This window comes from Alosa sapidissima, chromosome 13 (assembly GCF_018492685.1).
Source record: "Alosa sapidissima isolate fAloSap1 chromosome 13, fAloSap1.pri, whole genome shotgun sequence".
Lineage (NCBI taxonomy): Eukaryota > Metazoa > Chordata > Actinopteri > Clupeiformes > Clupeidae > Alosa > Alosa sapidissima.
The window spans coordinates 36,967,002-36,989,030 of NC_055969.1; the positions used below are offsets into that span (position 1 = coordinate 36,967,002).

Sequence of the window (22,029 nt, forward strand, 5' to 3'; positions counted from 1 at the left end):
AAAAAATTAAGCTGCCATCGCCATAGGCTACTATTTGCTACAATATTCACCTGTTAGAACTAGAACAAGTTGCGATTTCCTTATTTTTCGTGCAGTGGATTAGGCTATCAAATCGCTCATTTGAACAGTAACAGTAGTCCACTTCATTCGTGGTTTTAAATATAGTTGTTTCTGGCCTACCCACGAGAGGTTCAGTTTGTCAGTTTCACTTGCGCAGACATGTACATTGACACTCTACATGGACACTCTACTAGGTTACAATTTAATGTTATGCTTCTATATTTTATGACACCAAAATTAAGAAGTATGCTATATCTTGATCGGGGAAGCTTTTAGTTTATTTTTCTTTCGATCTGATAATAGCCAGTCAGGAAAAACACTGTTCACCAAGTCACGATGATCAGCTATTGGTGCAGTCCAGCAGCAGTGTGTGATGTTTAGCCTAGGCTGAGTGTAATCTTAGGTAATGTCATGTCATGTATGAGAACTAGTATTGCCTGGCAATACTACACTGAAATGGCGGCGGCCATGTCTCCAGGCATTTTGGTGCTGTTAAAGTTAACGTTAGTTTGCTTTGCATGTGAACATGACCTGACGTGTGCTGTATGACACAAAGCAGTAACCTTCCCTTAATAAAGCAGTAGCCTAACATTCCCTTGCACTAAAATTAGTATTACAAATAATTTAGATATTAAAATCATACACCAAATTATAGCCTAATGACATACGACAATTATAGCCTTATGATATATTACAAATATTACAAAAAAAAGTTGAGTCCTCGATGAGTTATCGCGAGTCCGAATGCACAAGTCCGAGTCCAAGTTCGAGTCATTCAGTGCTCAAGTCCAAGTCAAGTCAAGTCACGAGTCTCTAAATTTAGCTCATGACTCGGACTTGAGTACTACAACACTGACACACACTCACACACACAGTGAAGTGTCAGAGTTTAGTGTGCAAAGAGAACCAGAGAGTAAGTGTTAGAGGGAGTGTCGGATGGAGAGAGAGAGAGAGGGAGAGAGAGGGAGAGAACAGAGAGCAATAGTCTCTTCATGTGAGGTAGCGACTGATGAGCAAATCCATTAAAACATGAATATGACATGAAAGTATGCTCTCATACACACACATATACACACACACCAGACAGCCGCTTTCTTCAGTCATCACACACACACATACACATCCACCCACCCACATACACACACGTGCACATACTCTCACACACAAACACACACAACACCAACCTTTTTAACCACTGCAGTCCCTGTAATCACACACACATATGTACTATACACATACACATACAAACACACACATACTGTACTATACACACACACATACACACACTCACAAGCAAAACACATCGCTACACATCACAAACACACACACACCTCATGCAAACTGACATGATGATTACACCCTGCCATTCTGCACTGTACACACACACATGCACAGACAAACACCCGCATGTTCATTTTGCACACTCTTTCCCATCTCTCTCTGACACACACACACACAGGACCACATCTATGTTCACAACACACACACACTCACACACACAGAGACACACACCTACTCAAACACACATACACAAACACACTCACACACTCACTCACACACACACACTCTCTCTCTCTCTAACACACACTCTCTGTCTCTCACACACACACACTCACACACACAGGTTTTGCTCTCTTGAGCAGCTGATGCTTGCCATGCCTTAGCCTGATGGACCAGATGGCTTTGTGTTACATAAAGTCATGCTGCCTTACACACACACACACTGTTGAAATACAATGTGCTTACAAATTCAAGAGTGAGCCGGAAACAGAGCAGAGACAATAGTGTGTGTGGGTGGGTGTGTGTGTGTGCATGCGTGTATGTGTGTGTGTGCAATGCATGTGTGTGTGTGTGTATATGTGTGTGTGCATGTGTGTGTGTGCGTGTGTGTGTGCATTATGTATTTTTCTACAGTCCCAGTAAGCCTACACTCTGAGCCCACCATGTGCTATGAAAGTAATCACCAGTAAAAAGCATCTTAACTGTGGAACCGGATTTCAGCAGTGTGCGTGTGTGTGTCTACGCTTGTGAGTTTTGGTGTGTGTGTATGTGAGTGTGCGTGTGTGTGTGTGCATGTCTATGCTTGTGAGTGTGTATGTGTGCGTGTGTGTGTGTGTCTATGTCTATGTCCACTCTTGTGAGTGGGTGAGTGTGTGTGTGTGTCTATGTGTGTATCTATGTCTGTATCTACTCTTGTGAGTGTGTGTGTGTGTAAACAACTGTCCAGGATATCAGAGAGGGGGGCAGCAAAGGTGAGATACAGCAGAGAGAGCAAGACATGAGGGAAATGGAGAGAGAGAGAGAAGAGGGGATAGAGAGCAGGAAGAAGAGAAGAGAGGATAGAGAGAGGAAGAGAAGGAAGAAGGGCAGCCATGGCCTACTGGTTAGCACTCTGGACTTGTAACCGGAGGGTTGCCGGTTCGAGCCCCGACCAGTGGGCCACGGCTGAAGTGCCCTTGAGCAAGGTACCTAACCCCTCACTGCTCCCCGAGCGCCGCTGTTGATGCAGGCAGCTCACTGCTTCACCTCACTGTGTGTTCACTGTGTGCTGCGTGTGTTTCACGGATTGGGTTAAATGCAGAGACCAAATTTCCCTCACGGGATCAAAAGAGTATATATACTTATACTTATACTTAGAAGAGAAGAGGGGATAGAGAGAGGGAGTTGGAGAAAGAGAGGAAGATGAACAGAGCAGGAGAGTTGGAGAAAGAAAGTTGGAGTAAGAGAGGAGGGAAAGAGAATAAGAGAGTGATTATGAAAAAGTAAGAGAGGAGGGAATGTAATGACATAACAAAGCAAAAGAGGAGAGAGAGATGGAGAGATAGATATGGACAGATAGATGGAAAAAGAGAGAGATGGAGAGATAGATAGGGACAGATAGATGGAAAAAGAGAGAGATGGAGAGATAGATAGGGACAGATAGAAAGAGAGAGAGAGCATTAGAGAGATTGAAGGATTCAAAGCAGAGCATTTGGGGTCTGTGGGATAATAGGAGATCGGGTGGGATAAAGTGTGGATGCCCCCTCTGATTCAAAGCCTAAAGCCTTTCAATAGTAAATTAAACCAATTAAATATTCATTCCCTTTAATGCGAGAGGAAACCCAGGCTAATCCACACTCAATAAAACCTCCCCAATCGCTCTAATTAAAGAATCCCTGCAGACGCCTGGCATTAACAGGAGGGATCTACAGGAAACACACACACACACATACACACACACACACAGACGCCTGGCCTTCTGAGGAGGGATCTACAGGAAACACGCACACACACACACGGTAAACACAAGACAGTAAGGTGTATGTGTGTGTGGTTAAACACAAACACACACAGATCCTCTATAGATATGTGTACATGTGGTTGTGTGTGTGCTCCTCTATAGATATGTGTACATGTGGTTGTGTGTGTGCTCCTCTATAGATACAGTGGGCAGTGCTTCAATTTGGCCAGCTTCCCTCGCGGTCCGCACGCGGTATCACGCAACTTTAATTTGTATTTTTCCAGTGACGCTGCAACGACGCTGCAACAACCCAAACAACCGGCAAATGTCTCAAGTTTGCAGGGTGTCTCGTAAAAAGAAATGGAGCCTGGAAAACCCTACACAGACTTCACTACAGACTTTAGCAGACTGGTTTAGAAATAATTTAATAACGAGAGTCATGTGATCGGTTGGACAAGATGGCAGCATAATTGTTCTCTTCTCAACCCTGGCTTGTTAAATTTGTTTTTATGCAAGTTATCGGTATCGAAACATTTATTTTAAGCATAGCTAAATTTATATTTTGTCTCTGATACGATGTCTGAAGCAAGCAAGAAAGCAACAGCTTCTTCTACAAAAAAGAACACACGTGCAGATGTGGAAGCTATCGTCCTAGAAAAGCAACGTGGTTTTCTTGAAGCACGATTTGACCAACTCGAACAAATTGGGAAAGATACGGAAGAGAAATTGTCTGCTATACAGGGAGATTTAACAACTTTGAAAGGAAGTATTGGAAAGGAGAAGGCAGAAATGGGGAATATTAGCTCCAATGTTAGACAAAATGGTGCTATGCTAAGCAACCATGAGTCCATGCTTGAGCAGATGCAACTCAAGCTAGCAGACATGGAGGACCGCAACAGGGGATGCAACCTCCGTGTCATCGGCTTAGCTGAAGGACTGGAGGGATCGAATGCAGTGCAATTTTTGGAAAATTCCCTACCAGAGTGGTTCCCCAGTTTGGGAGATATGCATGGGGAAATCATGAGAGCACATCGGATATACAGTGACGATAACAAAAGAGCCAGTCCCCGCACCATGATTTTAAATGTTCTCCGCTTTACCACCCATCAACGCATCCTGAGGGCAGTGAGGAAGTCACCTGCTACAGTGAATGGACGGAAGATTCGCTTTTCCCCTGATTACAGCGCCTACACCCTCAAGAGACGCCAGGCATTCTCTAAAGCCATGGATACAGCTAGAGCTAAAGGAATTGACTTCTCCCTACGCTACCCTGCCACTTTAAAAGTCAAAACAGGTGGACAAACGGAGTTGTTCCTCTCTCCTAACGACGCTGAGGATTTTGTCAATTCCCTGCCGGACATTGCGACCGCCACTACGAATAATCTACCCCAAGACGTTCAGTTGGAGACGGAGGCTGATGAGGAGTAATTGCAGATGAAGCAGGGGCTAGACTACTATCCTCACCTCTCCATTTGTTATGTTTTGTTCAAGGATGCTACATCACCTGGACTGTATGGTGGTTTGGTTTATTTGAGCTTGCTAACCTATATGCTAGCATTTGCTAGCTGTAACCATGTTATAGCTAGCGCTTATCGATAATTTAGCTAAACCTGGCTGCAGTTGAAAATTGGTCTTTTGAACTGTTTGGATCCTTGCTTTCTCTGACTCCGAGAACATGACAATTTCTTTTTGGATTTTTCCTTTTTACTTCTGAATGGACACTATGGTTGGCTACGATCTTTTCAGTTTTTTGGACTCTCCTTATATTAATAGACTGGTCGGACTTGTCTGACCCTGATATCAGAGGTGAGGAGTAAGGACAGCCCTTCATTTTTTACGTGCATTGTTGCATTATTCTGTATTTTATGCTGTTTGCTTAACGTAACACATATTTTGCGGATTGACATAGCGATACACAGTTAACTTTACAGTTTGATAAGTCTAGACACAAGTCATTGGGTTGAGCTTTTGGATGTTGCTGCCCCATATCCACGCTTGATCACGGATCAGCTTATAATTATTTAGTTTGCCTGCCTAGTTTATTTTATGCGTATTGTCTTGTGTTTTTTGTCAGTGTTTGTCTCCCTTGTTTATTGTCTTCGTCTTCAGGGGATATTTTACAATATGCTATTAGGCATAAATCTTCAATGCTATATGGGGAACTTCAACATGTATACCACGTCATGGCCGTTGTCTATTTATCTATTTTTCCACGGGATTGTTGTCTTCGGTTGCTGCCAATGTTTTCCATTTCCCTGTTTCGTCATGAGATTTTACCGATACGATAATGGGTGAACTGTCTGTTTTAGTATGGAACGCTGGCGGTTTAAATGCACCGCATAAGCGGGCTAGTGTGTTGTCACTGCTCCGCCGTAGGAAAATTGACATTGCCCTTCTACAGGAAACGCATTTGTTAAGCCATGATTCTAAGCGCCTGGCTAATAAATTCTACCATGTCATTGCATCTTCATCAGTCAATGCGAAAACTAGGGGAGTGGCAGTAGTAGCTAGACGTAATCTTCCGATTAAGGTGCTGGACGTCAGGGTAGACACTGTAGGCAGAATGGCAAATGTCAAAGCAGAGCTTTATGGACTGAAAGTCGCTTTTGATGATAGTTTAACGCGTCATATGCTAGAACTGACGGAGTATTCAATAGTAGTCGGTGCTGACATGAATGCTGTGTGGGATGTTGCTCTGGATCGCTCCCATCCAAGAGCCTCAAGGGATCAAGAGTTGGCCACTGCTGCTCTATGATCTTGAGCACAGAGCCTAGGTCTTGTAGATGTTTGGCGATCAATGAATCCGACCCTTAAAGATTATTCTTTCTTCTCTCATAGGCACAAATCATTTTCTAGAATAGATTTTCTTTTTTCATCCCCCCGTCTTTTTCAGAGGATTGATGCAACTATGTTGCTTCCCATTGCTCTGTCAGACCACAAAGGTGTCTTCTGTCGCGCTACTCTGAAACGCTTGTCCAAACGTGCCACTAGGTGGCGTTTTAACACTTCGTTACTAAAGAATGAGGAGTTAAAGCGCAATTTCTGTCTTGGACGAGTTCCTTTCTTTTAATGTGGGCTCAGTAGATGACTCTACAGGGTTTCCCGCAGGAAATGCGTTAGTCAAGGTGGTAGGTCGTAGGTCGGGGGGGTGATTCAGGTGTATCGGTTGGCATCCGAGCGCGGCGGGGGGGGGGTTGTAGGGGGTTCTTGTATCGGTTGCCGTCAGTGGGGGGGTGTGGGTGGTGGGTGTTGGCGTCTTGTTTGTGCGATACACTACAGACTCTGTATATTTAACAATTATTTATTAAACACTACATTATAAATAAATAACCAGCTTCTCAAAATAACAGTTAACAAAGAACAAAGTAACAACACCAAACAAACTATACAACAGTATACAAATATTTTAAAATATTTGTGTAATTTGTGCAATTTTAACAAAGACTATTACAAACTATAGAACAAGTGCAAAAGAAAGTGCAAAACAACAAAATGTGCAAATGTGATCAGTCACTACTTATGGCAGAGCTGACAACTAGCATTGTTACAAGCCATCCTCCTTGGCTTTAAAAAGATCATTTCAAGGGCCCTTTGGTAATTGCACTTTTACTATTGGACCATTAATGCTTATCTTCATGGAGGCTGTCAGACTGTTGACCTGCAGCCTGTTCCGCAAGTCTGTCCTGATCTATACACCGAGAGTGAATGAAGTTTAGATCATTTTATAGTTTTGTGTAATATGGATGGAATTTGAGCGCGGAGCGCTTTTTAATTTAGAGGCCGGAGTGGCCGCTCTGTTCCGCTCCCATACCGCTCACACCACGAGTCTGAGGCATGCCCACTAATAAAATCAAGACCGTTAAATTTACCGTTAAATAACAAGATATTGGCCATATAGCCTAAGTTCGTTGATGGGGATGGAGTTAGCTAAATAATTTAGAAAGCATACGCGTAGGCACGGATGGGCCTGGACGGGCCTAGGCCTGTCTATTATCAGTCTTGCGTGTCCGATTAGACGCGCAAGTCAACACTGTGCTGAGAGCAAGTGCTGTTTACTCGGTCCAGTCAAATTCGCGAAATTTAGCTCCCCGGTACCAAAGAACTAAGAGCAATGGCAATATATTTCACTCAGAACATTTATTTTAAAAGACTGCAACACTGATACTGCAACAACAAACAAGCTTGGCAACGCTAACTAAAGGGATCAGTCGGGATTAATTGCCAAAAGAACGAAAATGACAAATCACGCAGTCGGCTAAATATTTTAAACTGATGAACCCAGCATCGGTGCGTCGCATAAATTAAAACACAAATTGAAGCAACAACTTGATCATTGGACAACCTTACCACTAAACCTTTCCATAGGCCTGCAACGTTTATGACATAAAAAGTGGAATATGAACGCATTTCATCACACCTGACAATTTAACGGAGCTGTGGCTGTTCGCGATTTGACTGATTCTTGAGAACGAGGAGCGAGGAGAGGTATTTGCACCGCTCAGCTCCGCTCACTAGCTCTGATTCGGAGGCATATCACATATGTAAAGATTATAAAATCTGATTATTTTCCGATTCATGACACGTTTCTTCTTATTTTTTAATGCGTTCTGAGGAGACGGGAGATTGGCGTTGGTCACGGTTTGGAATGAAAGGGAGAAAACAGGACAAAGTAACACGTTTTTTTTTTTTTTTTTTTTTTTTTTGACGACGTAGTTAAGGCGGCAGGCTTGTTTTGCCAAGGCGGCCGCCTTGACTGCAAAGTGCTGCGGGAAACCCTGACTCTAGGGTATTATGGGATGCAGTGAAAGGCTTTATCAGAAACAATGTTACACTTTTTAGTTCCAATTTGCGTAAAACAAAATCTGCCAAATTACAAACCCTTGAAGCGGAATTTTCTAGACTGGATTTTCTTTTGCAAAGTAATTACTCTTTAGACATAGAGACTAAATGTGATCTTGTCAAAAAAGAAATTAATGACATTTTGAAACAGCAATCCGAATTTTTATTGCACAGAACTAGGCAAAGGTACTATTTTCATGCATCCAGACCCAGTCATTTACTGGCTATGAAAATTAGATCTAATGAACACTAGTGATGTAGTACTCGAGTCCGGTCTCGGACTCGAGTCCGGTCTCGAGACCAATTTCTGCTTTCTCGGTCTCGTCTCGGACTCGTTCCTTCAAAGACTCGGTCTTGACTCGGTCTCGGACCACAGTGGGAGGAGAAGGACTCGTAATTTCAGACCGAGTCCTCGAGACCAACGCATTTTTTATGTTCATATAAAAAAACAGACAACACATAACAAAAATAATAATAAAATGCAATGTTGACCGGCATTATTTGAAAATGACATCCCATGGTGCAATGCAAAGATACTACAAGGATACAAGGATACAAGGAAGTTTATTGTCACATGCATATAGTTACTGGAAGTAAGAAATGCAGTGAAATTATGTCTGGTGTCAGCCTATTTGTGCATTAATGGGGGGGGGGGGGGGTAAAAAGTGCAGTAGAAGAGGGGTTTAGTAGATTAAGTGGCAAGGGCTGCATAAAAAAGGTGGGGGAGGATTGGGATTGGGTGGGGGGCACCAACAAGGAGCACCCAAGAGCAACAGGGGCAAGGAAAAACTCCCTTACCAAGGAAGAAACCTTGGGCAGATCCACGGCTCAAGGGGCTAACCCAACTGCCAGGGGTCTTGGTGTGTGTGTTGGGGGGATGACAGGGGAGATGGGATAGTGTGCTGTGTATGTGGGGAGAGGGCAGTGTGCAATATGTGTGTTGGAGAAGCTTCCTCATGAGACAATGTGCTGTGTATTGGGGGGGGGGGGCAGTGTGCTGTAAGTATGTTGGGGATGTGTGTTGGAGAAGCTTCCTGATGAAATAATGTGCTGTGTATGTAGGGGGGGGGGGGGGGGGGGCAGGGACTTACTATTGCAAGCAGAGTACTGTATGTAATGTATGTGAGTGATGACAGTGAAGATGTGTGTGTGGGCGGGAGGGGAGTGGGGCAGTGACTGTGTGTGTGTGTGTGTGTAGTGTGTAGGTGGGTAGGTGGGTAGGTGGGGGCAGTGTGCTGTAAGTATGTAGAGGATGTGTGTTGGAGAAGATCCTGAAGACAATGTGCTGTGTATGTGGGGGGGGGGGGGGGCAGTGTGCAGCAAGTATGTAGAGGAGGCTTACTGTAGCAAGCAGTGTGCTGTATGTATGTGAAGTGATGACAGTGATGATGTAAGTGTGTGTGTTGGGGGGGGGGGGTCAGGGACTTACTATTGCAAGCAGAGTACTGTATGTAATGTATGTGAGTGATGACAGTGAAGATGTGTGTGTGGGCGGGAGTGGAGCAGTGACTGTGTGTGTAGGTGGGTAGGTGGGGGCAGTGTGCTGTAAGTATGTAGAGGATGTGTGTTGGAGAAGATCCTGAAGACAATGTGCTGTGTATGTGGGGGGGGGGGGGGGGGCAGTGTGCAGCAAGTATGTAGAGGAGTGCTGTATGTATGTGAAGTGATGACAGTGATGATGTAAGTGTGTGTGTTGGGGATGGGGGTGGGGTGGGGGGGCAGAAAGGCTAGGCAATCAAGGACATGGGTAGATGGAGGAGAAATCAAAAATAATAAATAAAAAGTGTGCAAAAGTTGGAGAAAGTCAGATATGTGTGTGTGTGTGTGTGTGTGTGTGTGTGTTTTGACGTGTGATGAAATAAGAAAATAAATAAAAGGTCTGTAGCATAGGGAGAGGGATGTAAAAGTGCTAAAAGTCTTGTAGGTGTGTGTGGGTGTGTGTGTGTGGGGGGGGGGGGGGTCATGAGTGCTGAGGAGTGAATGAGTGCAAAGTCAGTATAGTGTGAGTTCAGAGTTGGGAAATGTTTGAGAGTCCTGAGGAGTGAATGTGTGCAAAGTCAGTATAGTGTGAGTTCAGAGTTCGGATGGCCTGGGGATAAAAACTTCTCCTGAGTCTCTCAGTTCTGGCTTTGTGACTACATAGGCGTCTTCTTGATTTCAGCGGTAGGAATAATCCATTGTTAGGATGAGAAGAGTCCTTCAGAATCTTTTGGGCTCTTAGGAGTACTCTTCTGGAATAGATATCTTGTAGAGCAGGGAGTTGAGTTCTTATAGTACGTTCAGCTGAGCGCACTACTCTCTGCAGAGTACAATCTCTAACTGTGGAGTTCCCATACCAGGTGATGATGCTACCAGTTAGAACACTCTCAACCGCTGAAGTGTAGAAGGCCTTCATGATGGATGTAGAAACTTTGAATTTCCTTAGCTGACGAAGGAAGTAGAGTCGTTGTCTGGACTTCTTCAGAACATATTGAGTGTTAACAGTCCATGTTAAGTCTTCAGTAATGTGGACACCAAGGTATTTAAAACTTGTGACTCTCTCTACAGGTTGCCCGCTGATCATTAGTGGGGTGTAACTGTAGATCTGCTGCTGCCTTCTGTAATCCACTACCATTTCCTTGGTTTTATTGATATTCAGTGTCAAGCTGTTAGATTGACACCACTGTGCCACCTCATCAACCTGATCCAAGTAGAACTGTTCATTGTTGTTACTAATCAGGCCCAAGATCACGGTGTCATCTGCAAACTTGATGATGGAGGTATGACTACTGTTGGCTTTGCAGTCATGTGTGTAGATGTTGTACAGCAGTGGACTCAAAACACAGCCTTGGGGAGCACCAGTGCTGATGGTTAATGAGTCAGATGTCAGACCCCCCACTCTAACCACTTGTGAACGGTTGGTGAGGAAGTCAAATATACAGGGTGGTGTTCAGTCCTAAGGCCTTCATCTTTGTGACCAAGGTGAGAGGTACTATCGTGTTGAATGCTGAACTAAAGTCAATGAACAGCATCCTCACATAATTCCCATTCCCCTCCTCCAGGTGAGTTAAGGTGGTGTGCATGAGGTTTGAGATGGCATCCTCTGTAGACCTGTTGGCTCTGTAAGCAAATTGGAGGGGGTCGAAGGAGGCAGGGAGGGATGAGCAGATAATGTTTTTCACAAGCTTCTCAAAACACTTCATCACTGTAGACGTCAGGGCTACTGGGCGGTAGTCATTCAGACATGATGGACTTTTGTTTTTCGATACTGGAACAATAACAGACTGCTTGAGGCAAGTAGGAACTGTCTCTTGAGCCAATGATGTGTTAAAGATATAAGTGAACACAGGAGCTAACTGAGCAGCGCAGGATTTCAAAACCCTGTTAGAAATTCCATCCGGTCCAGTAGCTTTTCTACAATTTACCCTCCTAAAGGCATTGCTCACATCGACCTCAGAGACACAGAAAGGTGCATCCTCATTTGCTTCACATGCTGCAGCTAGTCCAATATAGTCTGTGTTTTTCATGTCAAAGCGAGCATAAAAAGCATTAAGTTCATCAGGGAGGGCTTTACTCACATTCATCATAGGAGGGGACTTTCTTTCAAAGCCAGTGATGGTTCAGAGTCCTTTCCACACTCGTGCTGGATCACCCTCCAAGAAATCAGCTTCAACTCTGTCTCTATAGCGCCGCTTAGCATCTTTAATTGCACTACGTAAACTATAAGATGCTGCTTTGTAATCCGTCATATCCCCTGAAATAAGCCCAGCATTATAAGTCATGGTGCGTGTCTTTAATGCCGTTCTCACTTCTCTATCCACCCATGGTTTCTGGTTAGGGAAGCTTCGGATCTTTACAGTTGGGATGATGGAATCAGTTAGCATATTGATGTAACTCAATGATACTTCCGTAAACTCATTGATGTCAGCAGAGTTCGTCTTGAACATCTCCCAGTCAACGTTGCTAAGGGCGTCCTGTAGCCTGGCTTCCGATTGGTCAGTCCAGCGCTTGACCTCCTTCGTCACTGGGGGGTCCGTCCGACTTCTCTGTTTGTACATAGGCAGTAGGAAAACAGCGGCATGATCTGATTTTCCGAAAGCTGGTAGAGACTTCGCTTTGTAACTGTTCTTGAACTGTGTGTAGCAGTGATCCAGTGTGTTTTCACCACGTGTAGGGAAGTGAATGTGTTGAATAAATTCAGGCATGGACCGGTTCAGATGTACTTGATTGAAATCACCGGCCACAATAAGCGCAGCTTCAGGGTGCGTGTGTTGTTGTCTATTTAACACTTCTTGCAATTCTGAAACCGCAGCATCTGTGTTGGCTTGTGGAGGAATGTAGACAGCGTTGAATATTACCGAAGTAAACTCACGGGGCAGGTAGAAGGGTCAACAGACGATCGCTAGATGTTCTAGATGAGGCGAGCAGGACTTTGAGAGAACGGTGACATTTCTAGGATCACACCACTTGCTGTTCGTCATGATGCAAACACCGCCACCTTTCGATTTTCCGGATTCCTCAGTCCTGTCAGAGCGAGCAGCAGAGAAAAACTCCACCGGAGTGATGGCACTGTCCGGAACAAGTTCAGTTAGCCATGTCTCAGTAAAGCATAGAATGTTACAGTCCCTGATGTCTCTTTGAAACTGTATCCTCGCTCTTAGTTCATCCATCTTGTTCACAAGAGACTGGACATTGGCTAGGAGAATGCTAGGCAGTGGAGGCCTATGAGCTCTATTCCGCAATCTGTTACGGGCCCCGGCTCGTTTTCCTCTGTGTTTTTTCCTTCTGCGCCGAGATGCGTCTCCATGGTTCCCTGATGCATCTCGGAGAATCTCAGTCGGCCAGGTAGAATCGTCAATTAAAACATCCCGAAACAAAAAAGGCAATTCATTTCCGATGTTTCGGAGTGTAACGCCATCATACGTAATCAGTGCAGTGGAAAAGTGCAAAAAATTAGGGGTTAATAAAAGGTAAAAGAGTAAATATTTTTTACTGCCGTCAGAGCCGTTTATTTATCTCTATGGCTCTGCTGCCGGTGAGTGTCTGTAGGTCAGCATAGTCCATATTAAGACGTCAAGACTGCTCCTCTAAACAATTCCCAATCTAGCTTAGTCTGTAGGCCTAACTGTTGATTATTAACTGGGGTGATATTAAATTCTGAATATTAAAACTGAATTTTTTTTATGGTCTTGGTCTCGACTCCTAAAGGACTCGGTCTCGACTCGGACTTGCTTCTTCAAAGACTCGGTCTTGTCTCGGACTCGACTGTATTTGAAAACCAACAGACTCGGTCTCGACTCAGTCTCGACCCTTCAAAGACTCGGCCTTGACTCGGACTCGGCATAGGCGGTCTCGTCCCCATCACTACCGGCACCATTCGTCACGGATGTACACACAGATTCCTCCTCCTCGTGATTTTCCTCTCTTTACAATGGCCCTGTCTGCTCGATAGCATGCTAGCTGCTCCAGTTGTACAGCAGAGTCCGGAATATTGTTATTTAACCAAGTCTCAGTGAAGACGAGCACACAGCAGTTACTCACTGTTCGGTTCGTTGATCTGAGCAGTCGTATGTAATCCATTTTGTTGTCCAGTGATCGTACATTTTCCAGGAGAATGGATGATATGGCTGGGCGAGTTGGGCTGGCCGCTAGCCTGGCCCGGACGCCTCTGCGCTTGCCCCTCTTCTGCTTCCTCGCACACCGCTTCCGACGCTTTCTTTCCGGGGGAGGAGTAGCAGGCGAGTCCGGTGTTGTTGCAGGCCGGAGTAGTCCGAGTTCCTTTAGCGTCTCTGTTGCAAAGTCCAGAACACTGCAAAACTTGCTTTTGCAGATGTCAAGTAGAAACTGCCTGCTGTACTTGTAGTACGACATAGTAAGACGAGACGAACACGTAAAACTTTCGGACAAACGCTTTTTAAACGAACAAAACACCGTTCGGTTGGGACAGAGAGGTCGCTGCGTGTGCACACACCGCCATCTTGGAAGGTACTTGGAAGGTAGGCCTATGTGTGTGTGTTTCACACCAAATAAAAATATTTTCCTCTCATAACTTTTTTAAACCTGGCAAACTAGGCGTCAGGGTTAAGAAAGCAACACCATTGGATTTTTATATCAAAATTTCAAAAGGCCATGGCTTGAGTCCTACTGTAAATGTAAAAATCTTTGAGTATAAACAAAAGTTTATGAAGGGGGTAAATTTACCCATCTAATTTGCCACTGGATGGCAAGCACCTCAAATTATGCACCTTTCAGTAAATACTGGATGAACATATTTGAGCAGGTTTACTGTCTTTTTTGTCATATTACCCACATAACAAATTAACAGGAAAACACTTAAGATGTATACCAACAATAGTAAACTATTACTAGCCCATAACACAAGGCCTACAATAAAGTATCCTGGTCAAATCAGTTCCTATCGCGGGTGACTTTGTAGTTCTTCAGAGCCCTATTTCTACTACCCCTGCTGTCTGTACCACATCCATTACCACTATCATCACGATTACCAATGCTACCTCCAAGCTATGTTGGGCAAAGGGTCGAAATAAGCATGGTATGCTTGGTGGACACCGTCGTATACACGCAAAGACGCACCTCCATTCACAGATGCACCGTGACTATAATTGTCAATAGACGATTGATCATAATCTCCAAAAGGATATTCTCCTTCAGAATCAGAATAGGTGAATAACATAGCCTACCCAAGACTTCATCACACGTGAACGTTTTTCAACATTTGGTGTAGGCCTGTTTCTGCTTCAATTTGTGCAAAACTATGGCCTGCATCGCTTTCGCGTCATTACAAATGCACGTCTTCGTATTTCTCGCGTGTAGCCTAATACAAGTATTTCCTGAAAACTTTGTGCAGTGATTTTGGGTTTGAATCAAGCTCTGGATGTCTAGCAAATAGTGGAGGAGAGTACAACTAAGATTTGTCACCGTACTTGGATCTATCGTCTATTTTAATCAGTATCGTTGTTTGTCGCAATTAAAAATACCCTCAAGGGCCGGATTACATTATTATTTTGACATAGGTCGCAGGCCGGAATTGGGCCAGAGGCAGGCCGGGAGTTTGAGACCACTGCATTAACGTCACTAGCTAGCATTAACGTCACTAGCTAGCTAGCATTAACGTCAGTGGTTTTTGCAGTGTGATCTATAGTCTTGCCTCCACTTTAAGCTTGTTACCTTCTGTATGTTTTTTTAAGTTTTGAATATACCTTTCCATAGCATAATTAAATCCCTTTTGATTGCTTCTGGAGGAAATGAAATCCTTTATCGGCCAAAACGTCTTCAAAGCCTGCTTTGATATACTGTCAGCTGCCATTTTCCATTATGTATTTCTAATCAAGTCTGGTTTGTTTGTCTGAGTTTCTCACAGTAACAATGGGGGGCAGGGCTTAGCGGCAGGTGAATCGTCTGTTACCACCGTACAGACAATAAATGTGCATCTCTGCAACAAACTATAAACATACACACACACACTTTGATACAATATAGAGGGAATGCATGGACAGCAGTCTGTAAAAAGAGTGCTCTGAATTCCTGCAGGTATCTATTGGTACACTACAGTCTATCATAGCAGATCTTTCCCATTTCAATTTTTGCTGGAGGAGCCACTCATTGATAGTAACCATGGTAACTTATGCTGTGACGTGCGCATAGTGAACATTATATCTTTAGAACTTGTTGCCATGGAAGTACATACAGTGGGCGTCAAATGGCCTATCAAATGGCCACTTCAGTCGCGCATTACACGGCGTGAAACTTTAGTACCACTTTCAGCCACTGTGCGTCGCTCTGCCACTGTACATCGCTCTGTCAGCCTGCCTGCCGCCCCTTCTGAAAAAGCAGGAGGCTACCATTAAACATAATTGTTGCCGAGAGGAATCCTAGCCTACAAATTCAATAACAAAATAAATCATGCATAATTAAACATTACCTCGATTTAGGCTACTTGGGTATGGCTTAAGGTTTGACTACACGGTGGTAACGAAAATCGAAATCTGCTTTTGATAGCCTACCGGTGCCGCTCCACAAAACAAAAAAATATCTTAATTTGCTGTCTACGTTATTGTCAGTGTTGGGGGTAACGCAACTACGCAAATCAAAACAGTGTCTTGTGTGATAATTGAGCCAGTAAAGAAATAACTGTTCAGAATTAATCTGTAGCCTTGGGTAGGCTTCTGCAGAAAACAATGTTGTTGGCGATTTAATACTATCTGGCAACGTTTTTAACAGGCTACGCAATAGAGGCTTAGACAACTATGTCCCACGTTTTGGTTTCGCCCTACTTTTGCCATACTTCTTTGCCCTACTTCTTGACTGCAATGTAGTCAATTGACTGCTTGACATGTCATTTTTATTTTTCTGTACAATAAACAAATACATTTTTTTTATGCCGCAGAATTACATTCATATTTGGCTGACTTCTGCAGACGCGCAAAAAAAAAAAACTGCCACTTCCTTTCCCGTATTCCACTGATCACACATCAGACATCAGGGGTGCGTTTCCCAAAAGCTAACTACGTTTAACCCAGATTCAAACTCTTGGACAGGGGACTGATAACTGCTGCGTAACGGCGGCTGTCATCAGCCGGCCTTAACGCACTGCGCCACAGAATTGACGGCGTGGGTGAATAGGGGATAAATAACAATAGAGTACACAACTGTTTCACCAGCACATTTAAATGCCATGTGTTAAATGTTGTAACAATCAGCTTTTTCAAAAGTAACTATTACTAATAAACACGGGTATTATCCTGATCCTCCTACTGGATTATGTTTAAATAAGTTATTAAAAAAACAAGTTCTGACAATGGATTTAAGTTTCAAGAATATATTTGCACATCCATGTATAAGCAGTTTTTCAAACCCTTTAGTTCACCCTCATTAAGCACAACTCAATCTATTAATCCTCAAAGTGATGAGGCGCTTTTCCTTTATGCGTAGTAACAATGCATCGTACCACGTTAGTAAAAAGCTAATAGGCTACAGTAGATCACCTGCCACATTCTCACTTGCAATAGAAAGATGCAATAGCCATTGGTCATAGCCTTTATAAAAGTGAAAAAAAAATATTCCATAAGTCAAATAAAATACTGTTACTGTAGTAACTGTACCACATTATCCCAAGCTTCAAAGAGCTCCCCACGTCTGTGACAGGCAGACGTGACACCGCTAAATTCTCAGCTTGTTTATACCCCACACTGAACGCGTAAAACCGCTAGGCCCATCACTGTGGGGTGCGGTAGCCTACTCTCTGGGATTTAAGTCAAGCAATATAACCATACAAATGTTTCAAAATGAGTAATTTCTACTCCTAAATAGCAATAAAATATTTTAGCTAGGAGTTTCTCTTAGTAAGGAAAAATGACAACTCCTGAACATATTCTGGAGTGGAGTGCACTAGAATCTTTGACTAAGAGTGAGTGAGTTTTCGTTGCTATGGATGACGTTATTACTCATGCACGAGCTTGACTGAAGTGACCACCTTGATTGGCTGATGATTGTAACGCGGGAATGATTCCAAACACCTCCCTTACGATGAGTGACAGGTGACAGGTCTGAGAATGCGTGCGCTACACAAGGACAAATGATAATGTATGAATAAAAAGGATAAATAACTGAATAAAAAGGCCTAGCCTAAATGAATCAAGAGTAAGATTAATATTATTATTAATTAACATTAGAGTAACATTATTAAAGGAATTATCTAGAGTAAAATCCACTTAAGATCAATTTACGGATGATTGGGAGTACATACGGTTGAGTTGACATCAAAATCATGTCATTCAGATGTGTTTTGAGAAAGTTCGATTTTACCGTTTTTAGTCAAAACTCGTTAGCCTGGAAGTGACCCGGGCATGTCATTTCACCGCTATAAAACGCTATTTTTATACCTCTTCTATAGTTCCAAACAACATTACACTTACGTGGTAGTGAGTAGAGCAGGGATCTCCAACCTTTTTGGGAATGAGAAGACCCGAAATCATATGGAGGGCTACTCATTTTAAACAAACATACCCTCACCCCTTTTTTGCGAGGGTAGTCCTCCTAAATAATAGGCCTATGTGATTTTTACTTTTAAATTATCAATATTGTGCAGGCCTATACGTCTTTATATATTAAGCAACTGTATTTTCAAATTTAATATCAATAACCTATGCAACACTACCAACATTTTTGTTCAGTTTGTTCATTTCAAAGTTTGCATGGGGAATCTAATCTTTTTTTTTTTTTTACAATTGTGCAATTAATAATTTGGGTTACAATTTGTACCCAATTTATATACCCACCCACCCTAACATATGAAAACTCCTTTTAAAGTTATTGCATACCTGAAATGATCCATGATCTGACAAAAAAGGGTAATACACAGTCCTGCTCAGTCATGCATGCTATAACATTTTCAGCGCTATTATACAGCAGTTGCCTAAGGAGGAGAAAAGGCCTGTGAGCTAAAGCAATTGTTTTTCAGTCCTTGAACAATCATGCAAGAACCGTATTTGACGAACATGGAATGGCCACAGAACTTTTGCAAAGATATGCTTCCATTGGCTACACCAGACAAGCAAGTTTTTTCCCCCTTTACTGTCTATGCGTGCGAGCAGCGTGTATGCGCTCCGCTTACGTTGTTGTTTAAAGATTGAATGGGAAACGGATTTGGAGCCAAAGGCTAAAATTTAACGCAGCTACAATTTGTAAGGTATCACCAATATCAATTTAATGTTACAAATGTATGGCTACATACATTCTTAAAATGGTTCTGGTCTAGACTTAAATATCTATTGAAAACTTCACAATGGAGCGTGTTTTTAGAGCATGATCTGCAGGCGACCTGTTGGCTATTTTTAAAAAGGGCGCTGGGGGCGCCTCATAGCCGTCCCGCGGGCTACCTGGTGCCCGCGGGCACCGTGTTGGAGACCACTGGAGTAGAGGGTCCCTAAAGCCAAACCGAAGTATCCCGAGGTCTTTATGTGGTCGGATAGAGTCCAGAATGAATTTCATCAAGCCAGTACCTTTCCGGAAATGTTGCTGTTGCCATCTTTAGGGGAAAGTCCGTAGGAGTCGATTGGAGTCGACATCACGTCACGTGACATCTCAAAATTCCAACCTGTTAGTAAGCTAGGGTTTGCTGTTGCATACAACTTCATTTCAATTTCGAAAGAAATACTGGACTATGTTTTTTTTTTTTTTAAAAACGGCGATGAAATTGTGAATTTCCAGAGCGTGTTACTCCACACTCGGCAATCGACTTGCTGAGTTGCTGCACTGCACTTGTCATCCAGGGTTTTTGGTTGGGGAATACTCTGAACCGTTTGGTGATGGTGGCATTTTCAACACAGAATGAGATGTAAGATAGGACAGATTCAGTATATTCCCCAAGATCCCGGCTTCCAAAAAGACTCCACTCTGGTTGAGAAGCAGTCTTGGAGCTGGGAGAGGGTGTTGATCTTCCTAATGGAGGGCTTGCTTTTCCTGATGTGGGGGGTGTAGGCTGGTATAAGGTGCAGTGAGAGGTGGTCAGACTGGCCAATGTGAGGGTGTGGCTCAGATCTGTATGCATGCTTTATTGCAGTAAACATGGTCAAGAGTGTTGTTCTTTCTGGTGGCACATTTTACATATTGGGTGAACTTAGGGAGGACAGTCTTTAAGCATGCTTGATTAAAATCACCGGCTACTATATGGACCCCATCTGGGTGGGCCTGTAGTTGTTTACTTATGCATCCATGAAGATAACTGAGGGCTATATTCACAGCCGTGATGGTAACAACAGTTAACTCCCTAGGTATGAGATGAGGGGAACAGTATTTGTGAGTAGCATGGCTTTGTGAACACCAGTCAATGTTGATGTAGATGCAGAGTCCGCCTCCTCTGTTCTTACCAGAGTCGCTGTTCCTGTTGTGACGGTGCGGCTTGCTAGCTGCACTGCGTTGTCGGGGATAGCAGGATGAAGCCAGGTTTCAGTCAGGATCAGCACACAGCAGTCCCGGACAAAGTTGTTGGTTGCTATCCGTAGCTCTAGGTCATCCATTTTGTGCACGATGGATCTTACGTTGGCAAGGAAGACACTAGGGAGCGGGGGTTTGTATGGATTCTTCTTTAGCCTCGTTAGCAGGCCGGCTCGACAATCCCGCTTCTGTTTCCTGTCCCTCCTCCGTCTCCGTCGCTGTCTGTGGGAGCCGACAACAGTCCATGGGGACCCCGGTGTCCTCGATATATCAGGGGGTATGTTGTTAGCTTGTTGAAAATAGTCTGTGACTGGAACGCTGCTTCGGAAACCGATGCTAATCAGGTTTGCATGACTATATACACATTGAGCTTGGCAGAGTTCGCCATACATTTGCCACGTAAGACTAGCTAAATACACTAAAAAGCACCAACAAGAGAGCTCCAAGCCGCTGCACTCACGCGTAACCATCTTCTCACCCATTAAATTATTAAATTAATCTGTTACTATGCCTACGTTTGCAAAAGAGAACATTTTAATTTGATTCACAAAAATGTTACATTTAATTTACATGTTGACAATGAGTAGCCTAGTTTTGGTTATCGCATGTTAGTTATGCCTACAATGCAAAATTGCTTCCTCACAATTGGAAGCTCCTGTAGCCGCATAGGATTTCAAAACATGGCGAAATGCCACAAAACCGGTTTGTGAATAGGTCTGTGAGTTAAGAGTCCTCTCGACTTCTTTTAAAGGACAAGTTTGGTATTTTACACTTAAAGCCCTGTTTTCAGATAGTTTATGATTAAATATAATGTTTAAGATTGAAATTGACACATGCTGAAAATTGAAAATGACCGCCCAAATGTCACCTGACTAACCCAAACCCCAAAAGAAAAGACACCACCTAGTGGCTGGAGGAGGAAATTAACTTATTAATTACTTGAACTCAGTCCAGAACACATTTAATTAAACTGCTTATAGGCTATGCCGAAATAGTTTTCAACATTTTGAATATTATTGTCGGGTGAATTAGGAAATGTTCTCAAAGTAGCCTTATGGCTGAAAGCTGCTTGGGATCCCCCCCCTGTCAAGCAATATAACCATACAAACGCATGTATCAATAGTTTGAATGTCATGTGTGTTTCAACTCATTGACAAATAGTGTTCAGCATGATTCATGCCAAGTCAAGTCAAGTCAAGTTTATTTATATAGCGCATTTCATACACAGAGGTCATTCAATGTGCTTTACATAAACAAAACCAAACAATAATAACAAATAAAAGCATAGAAGGGCAATATAGTCAAAGAATAGTTAAAAGGTAAAGATCATAATAAAAAGAAAACATAAAACACAAGGTAAAATCATTTTTTTCATATCATTCATTTTCATAATTAGTAAGCAAAAACAAAGGCAAAAGTAGTAAAAAAAGTAATAAAAGACAAGGTAGAATAATTATCAAGGCAGATTCAGAATTTGTAACTCGGCACAGTTAGCAGAAAGCATCTGAGAACAGTTTGGTCTTAAGTCTAGATTTAAAATCTTAAGGCCTTTTTGATGTCATCCGAAAGTTGGTTCCACAGCTGAGCCGCATAGCAGCTAAAAGCTGCTTCACCATGTTTAGTTCTAACTGTAGGTTTTACTAGCAGGTTTTTCACCTGGGACCTGAGAGGACGAGAAGGTGTGTACTGCTGAAGCATGTCTGACAAGTATTTAGGTCCTGCTCCATTTACTGATTTATAAACAAGCAATAGTGCTTTAAAGTCAATTCTGTGACTTACTGGAAGCCAGTGCAAGGACTTAAGAATTGGAGTAATGTGGTCAGTTCTTTTAGTTTTTGTTAGAATCCTAGCTGCTGCATTTTGTATCACCTGAAGCTGTTTAATAGTCTTTTTAGGAAGGCCTGTGAACAGTCCATTGCAGTAATCAACCCTGCTGGAGATAAATGCATGAATGAGTTTTTCTAAGTCATGCTTTG

General features: G+C 43.1%; 1 long non-coding RNA gene across 1 annotated transcript; it reads left to right on the plus strand.

Moving 5' to 3' along the window:
* Positions 1–90: 90 nt before the first annotated feature.
* Positions 91–21,595, plus strand: LOC121680272. The gene is made up of 3 exons (XR_006021628.1): positions 91–221; positions 14,095–14,104; positions 21,585–21,595. It is a non-coding gene; the product is annotated as an uncharacterized LOC121680272 (long non-coding RNA).
* Positions 21,596–22,029: the final 434 nt, after the last annotated feature.